The sequence below is a fragment of the Octodon degus genome, unplaced genomic scaffold (genome assembly GCF_000260255.1).
Source record: "Octodon degus isolate 3935 unplaced genomic scaffold, OctDeg1.0 scaffold00231, whole genome shotgun sequence".
NCBI lineage: Eukaryota > Metazoa > Chordata > Mammalia > Rodentia > Octodontidae > Octodon > Octodon degus.
Genome location: NW_004524807.1, coordinates 846,154 through 852,869, shown reverse-complemented (window position 1 = coordinate 852,869; position 6,716 = coordinate 846,154). Strand labels below are relative to the sequence as shown.

Below are 6,716 nucleotides of genomic sequence, written 5' to 3'. Positions count from 1 at the left end.
TGCACCAGGAGCGAGGATTGTCACAGCAACAGACATGCTTCTTTATGCTTCTCTACATATAAAAACATAAAAGCACATACACACAGATGCTAATTAGCAATATCTGTGCCTGATGGATTTGTTGTTAAAATGTCTGTTACCAAGAAATTAAATAGAGTCATAAATCTTCATATAATATTGTAAGTACTGTCAGAAGTTATAAATACTGGGCTGGCAAGATAGCTCAGTGGACTGAAGCGCCTGCCTAGGCAAGCTTAAGAAAGTGCAGGGATGGGCACTTCGATCCTCAACATCAAATGCTGCCCCAGCCCTGCCCCCAGGGCGAGCTTCTTCATTATTTCTTAATTTTTCTGAAAAAATTAGTAAACTGTATTTGCTATTGAAGCAATAATTATCTATGATTTATATCTATTAAGCGCATGAATATATTGTATGATTATGATAGTTAACATTTGGGCTTAGGTCACAGTACCATTATTGAAATAATAGTTGTCTTCAATATACATTTATGTTTGCAACAATTTAGTCCTACTTCACTGTGTAAAGTTTATGTTTTGGTATTAAATAAGAAAATGAAAATAGTATGCCTTTCATAATGAATAATATACCAACTTCACTTTAAACTCCAATATTTGGTTCTCTTTTGAATGTTGATTGTACTTACAAAGACAGTAACAATGTTAGAAACACTAATTCTGTTGTTTGAATGTAGTGTGTTGTTCTAAAGAATGCAAAGAGTTGGGAAGCAAAATACCTCAGTGGACTAAGTGCCTGCTTAGAAACACGGACTGAGGTTTCAATCCCCAGCACCACAGGGGGTGTCGGCCTCACCCTGGGCACTCTGAGTCACCACCGAGTCCAGGTGTGGTGGCATGTGTCTATAATCCTAGCACTGGGAAACCTGAAAACAGGACGGTCACTATGAGTCTCAGCTTTGTAGTGAGAACCCACATTAAACACATTCAAAACACAAAAAAGAATTCTAAGAGTTTTCTTTTTGAGAAAGTACAAAAATAATTTACCTTTACCAAAAGTTAGTATGTTTCTTTGAGTCACTGGTTGTTTCTTGTTATCCTTCGCTACCACAGTTTCAAAAGATCATTACTTAAGTGGAATATTTCACATCATTATTAGGAAAGAGGCTGTTTTTGTTAACTAATGAAAAGAAACAGAATATTCACATAGTGGTAACCAAACTCAAGTTGCATTTAGTGAATAGAAATGACCCTTGAGGAATTTCTCAATGGTGTAAGGAATTAATGTAGAGAATCAACCAGGGCCTGCCAATGCCATTCACTTCACATTTGCTTAGTAAGGAGAAGTCCTTCTCACCATGTCAGTGTGATTCTGTAATAATTTCTTCTGTATTAACTTGGATTTCTCTCCTGCCTTGAGAGTAGAGATCTGGCCACTTCTGATTCTGCAAATGAAGTCCTACATCACCAAGCTTTACAAGTACAGACAAAAGAAATAAGGCTTTTCTTTCAGTGAAAATAAATATGTGATTTAAACTTTTTCTTAAGGGATAATGAGCATAATGTGAATTTTACATTTGCTTCTGTGCAATTTTATCCATAACATCAGGTAGATGTAGAGAACTACCCCACTGGCTGGCCAGGTTTGTGTGAAATGTGTAAAGGGACACACACTCAAATGGAGACAGGCTTCAAATAGTTCCGCCTTCCTTAGTTCACGACATGTCATGAGCCCATCCACCCACATCTTTAATAATTTTCTTTCTATATCTTCACAATAACTGACAACCCACCATACCTCCAATGGCCACCTACAAGCAAGACTCAGGAATTTTTTTCCGGGCTGATTCTTACATTTACTCTGGTAGCCATGCTTTTATTAATGATTTGACAAATGTGAACCTGTGCTGCTTTTTTTTTTTCTCTTTAGGTGTCACAGACAAAGTTTTTAACTGTTTTGCTTCTAGCTCCACTTCCCCCATTTTCCCTGTGGTTTTTAGAGCAGTGTGGTGAGTTGTAAGAATGTAAATATTCTGTGCTGCCAGCAGTAACTGTATTCTTTTTCATAGCAAGTACAAAACTATTTTAAAACGTTTTTTCTCAAAGGGCGCTTTTTAATAATACCATGTCCTCAACTAAATAATAAGTAAATAAATAATGACTGTTTCCAAAATAATAGTTGGCTTCCATTTTCAAGACGGAAAAATTCACAAACCATACATGTTATCACAAAATTGGTTATTTCAACTGCTTTGTAGCAAAAGAGATAAAAAGTCCTGTTAATTTAGCACAAAATTGTTTTTGTGTTATTACTTGTAAAAGTCTTTTCATTTTAATTGTTTGAACTTTTTGCCTTAGTAAATCCAGCACATGTGAACCTGGGAGTTACTCCCATAATAACAATCACTTGATAAAGAAAAATGTGAGGGTCTGAGCACTTATCTGGCACCAGGGAAGAAAGTGGTCAGAGCAAGGCAGGATATTCAGACAGCCTTTGAGACTCAGTGGAGGTCAGTCGGACTCAGGGAGTGAGGCTGATGAGGAGGACCTTGCCATGACCCAAGTGGGAAACCAAGAAGCCTAAGATAAGGGGCTGGGAGTAGGAATCAGAAGGGAGGGAGAAAATACATTAGTGGTTAATACTCCTGGAACTTAGGAGGCTTATCAAGTGTTTTGCTTCAAATTCATAGGAAATGTTTTTTTTTTTTTCAAAAATCCATTTAATATATTGTCCTCTGATAGAGGATGTATCAGATATTAAACTGATAAGAACAGATACTACACTTGATCTTAGCCAAAAGGTGGAGAAGCGATAGGAAATGTTGATCAGAATAAAGAAGGAGTATGTACAAATGAGTGGAAATATACTGACTGTTCCTTCAGACATGCTGAGTTTGGGAGTCTCTGACATATAGTTAGTGGCATCTATAACAAAAGTGCTCAGTCTGATGAATTACGTAAGTAGAAAAACAATGAAAGTTGACTAAGGCTAATAAGGCTGATTCCCCCAGGGAACATTAATCTGAAAAGAGTAAATAAATAAATAGATAAATAAAAATGCAGCTTTTAAAAGCTGGCTAAGAGGTGGCTGAAAATTATCCTGAAACACTTGGATGTAGGACATGGCACCATTTTTAATTCATACATTTTTCTGAAAAGAGTACATAAGTAATAGGGAGAGGTTCTCACTGAAAAAATGAATTCTAGTGGGGAGAGAAAATGGAGATTACAAACATAAGTAGAAAATTTCACCTTAAAATGGAAAGATTCCTCCATCTTCCTGTGATGTCAGCAAAGGGTGAAGATCTATCTGAAAACCAGGGGCTAGGGAGATAGCTCAATACAATAAGCACTTGCCTGGCAAGTGCAAAGGCCTGAGTTCAATCCCCAGTTAAACAAACAAACAAAAAAACAAAAAAACAAAAAATCTGAAAACCACAGAGACTTTGCTGAAAGCACCCAGGCAAAGGAAAACCACTTTGATGATGCTGGGTTCTCGGGGAGCTAGCAGGGCTGGTTTTCTGCTAGAAGTCACTGCTCCCAAAGAAAGTCACAAGCTGTAAAGCACACGCTCTGCAGTGACAAATTCTTAACACACATTTGGCCCTGGAACTGAAGTGAGTTTGGCTTGAACAGCATTGACATTTCTTTTTTTTTATTTTTTGTTGTTGTTGTTTGTTTGTTTTTGTACTTTAGGGAAGGGTCTACAGGGTGTTCAGGGTCTCACTACTAGATCAGACTCATAGTGATCCACCTGTTTACAGCCTTCCAAGAGCTGGGATTACAGGCATGTGACACCATGACAGTCTTTTTAATGTATTTTGTATAGGGTCTAACTATACAGCTCTGACTCATAGAGATCCTCCTATTTACAGCCTCCCCAGTGCTGGGATTACAGGAGTGTGCCACCATGCCCCGACTCGGTGGCCAGCTCAGTGCACCTGAGCGGGGCAGGCATAAGTTGTGGTGCCAGGTATGGAACTCTGCTCCCTTTGTTATCCTAAGCAGGCACTTACTCCATTGAGCTATCTTGCTGGTCCCAGTGCTGACATTTGTAGAGAAAATTCAGATCTTGCAGGTTTTCTCCCATAAACAACTTGACTTGCTCTCCTATTTTGTATAAATTACAAAAGTACTTTATGATAAGTTACTGTCATTTATATAAGTTCTTCAAATTTGATGTTTTAACTTGAAGTTAGACCAAAAACTGAACATTTCTGTGGTTATACATTGATAGGATTTTGCATTAATAAAGAGAATATTCAATGAAATTTCTAATTCTATGCACTTTACCTATATCAAGTAATTTCAATAATATGCATGTAGGGTCTGGTGAGATGGCTCAGTGGTCTAAAGCATCTACTTAGAACAAGCTTAGCAAAGCACAGGGACCGCGGTTCAATCCCTCAGCACCACGTGCCAGCCAGCCCCGCCCCCTAGTGGGCTGAGCTAGCCACACACACAGGCACACACAGGCGCACACACACACACACACAATAAATAAATAAATAAATAAATAAATAAATAAATAAAATTTAAAAAAATAATATGCATGTAGTACAAAGAATAGAAAATGAAAAATCTTAACTCTAACCTCTTTGGGAACAATTATAATTGTTTCTTTTGTTCACTGATGTTCCTTAATTGCTCACTAAAATATTTGGCGTAAACTTGACACTCAGTAAATAATGTTCACATAGTGTTTTAAAAAAAATTAATAACATCATAGTGATCAGTGTCTCTTATACAATTCCCTTATTGCAAAATTATCATTAATGTAGGGTATCATATAATCTCGCAGAACATTTGGATTTAAGCTCTCTTTCTACTTTACTTTGTAGGGAACTTTGTCTTGTGTCTAATTTCTTGGTAGGCTGAAGAATCTGATCATGTTGCTTAACTAAAGGGAAAATAACAGGCCGGTTCTAGAAAGACAATTATAGAATCAGAAGTCTTGTGTTGTACTCAAATTCTGCCATTTACTTACATTTTAATAATGTGCAAGTAACTGCCTATGTGAGATTTTATGTCTTCTAAAAACTAAGAATAGGGCTGGCCAAAAAGTTCAGTGGATTAAAGCACCTGCAAGCAGGCGCAGGGGCTGGAGGTTCAATCCCTGGGCCTGGCATGCTGGCCCCCTTCCTAGGGCACACTGAAATGGGGCATAGCGGCACACACCTGTAATCCCAGCTCTTGGGAGGCTGTAAACAGGTGGATCACTATGAGTCCGATCTAGTAGTGTGACCCTGAACACCCTGTAGACCCTTCCCTAAAATACAAAGTAAATAAATAAATACATACATAAGTACATAAATAAGCAAGCCAGGGAGATGGCTCAGTAGCGTAAGCACTTGCTTGGCAAGCACAAAGGCCTGAGTTCAGTCCCTAGTTCTAGAAAAAAAAAATAAAAAATAAAAATAAAATAGAAGCCTAACAGCATAGAATGGATTAAGTGAAGTGATAATGTACAAAGTTTTCAGGCACTAAAAATTCATTGAATAAAAGTTAATTAGTGCATTTCTTGTCAATTTCTTCATTTATTACTTATTGATTTTTATGAGTCAAATATTTTGGAATTAAACATTTCAAAAATAGATGAATAGATGTTTATACAAAAGACTTACATTTTATTATTTAAATCAAATTTCACACTAACCATTTGTGATTAAAATATTTGCATATTTCAATCCCAACCTTACAGGAAAATCCAGATTATTAACTACGTATATCTTACATTTTACTGTCTTTGAAGAGTTAACACAAGTTATGAAATGCTACACAATTGTCTTTGGAGTCTGATGTACAAAACTTTATTTTACGTTCTAAAATTGTTGCCAAGTTTGATAAAATGGGGCAAAGTTCTTCAGGTTAAATACAGTGCTGTCAGTGCGGCTGGCAGACAAAGAAATGATGGCTTTTACTGTCTCTAATATCTATATAACTCTCTTGATTTTCCAAAATATATCAAATACAGTGTAGGGATTTTATGCTCCTGTGAACTCTTGAACCCACTGAGCTAGCATGACTAGAATTCCCATGAGGCAGAGACCTGCTTAATTTAAATATGACCCTTTTCTCATACTGCCTCCTTCCAGGGTGCTTCCTACTCTTAAAAAAAAAAAAAAAAAAAAAAAAAGTCCTTTATTAGTCTACATTATGGTCCTGTGGTACCAAAAAGACTTCAGGAATGAAAATAGGCCTCGAAACTGTACAGATTATAATATATAAACACACGTGCATGCACAAAAGCACACACACGCACACACCGAATTTGTGGTTTTGAAATCCTTTAATTTGACAGACAAATGTATGGGATTTAAATCTTCATAACCTTTATGGCTGTCAAGGTCTTCCTCAACATGAAGTTCTCATCTAAAAATAAATTATGTATTATTTAACTGTGGGCTATGAAATCAGTGGGGTACTGCTTTCATTTCTTTTGAGAGATCTCACAGTGTATGAAGGGACCCAGTTCAGCACTATCTATTTTTAATCTGTAGAAAAAGGCTAGAGAAATTCAGGTTCAGGCTGGGGAGATAGCTCAGTAGGATAAGCATTTGCCTGGCAAGCACAAGGGCCTGAGTTCAATCCCCGGTACCAGAAAGAAAGAAAGAAAGAAAGAGAGAGAGAGAGAGAGAGAGAGAGAGAGAGAGAGAGAGAGAGAAAGAAAGAAAGAAAGAAAGAAAGAAAGAAAGAAAGAAAGAAAGAAAGAAAGAAAGAAAGAAAGAAAGAAGAAAGAAA

General features: G+C 36.9%; 1 pseudogene; it reads right to left on the bottom strand.

Annotated features, from left to right (window-relative positions):
* Positions 1 to 2,666: 2,666 nt before the first annotated feature.
* Positions 2,667 to 2,789, bottom strand: LOC111813854 (annotated as a pseudogene).
* Between the last annotated feature and the right edge of the window lie 3,927 nt (positions 2,790 to 6,716).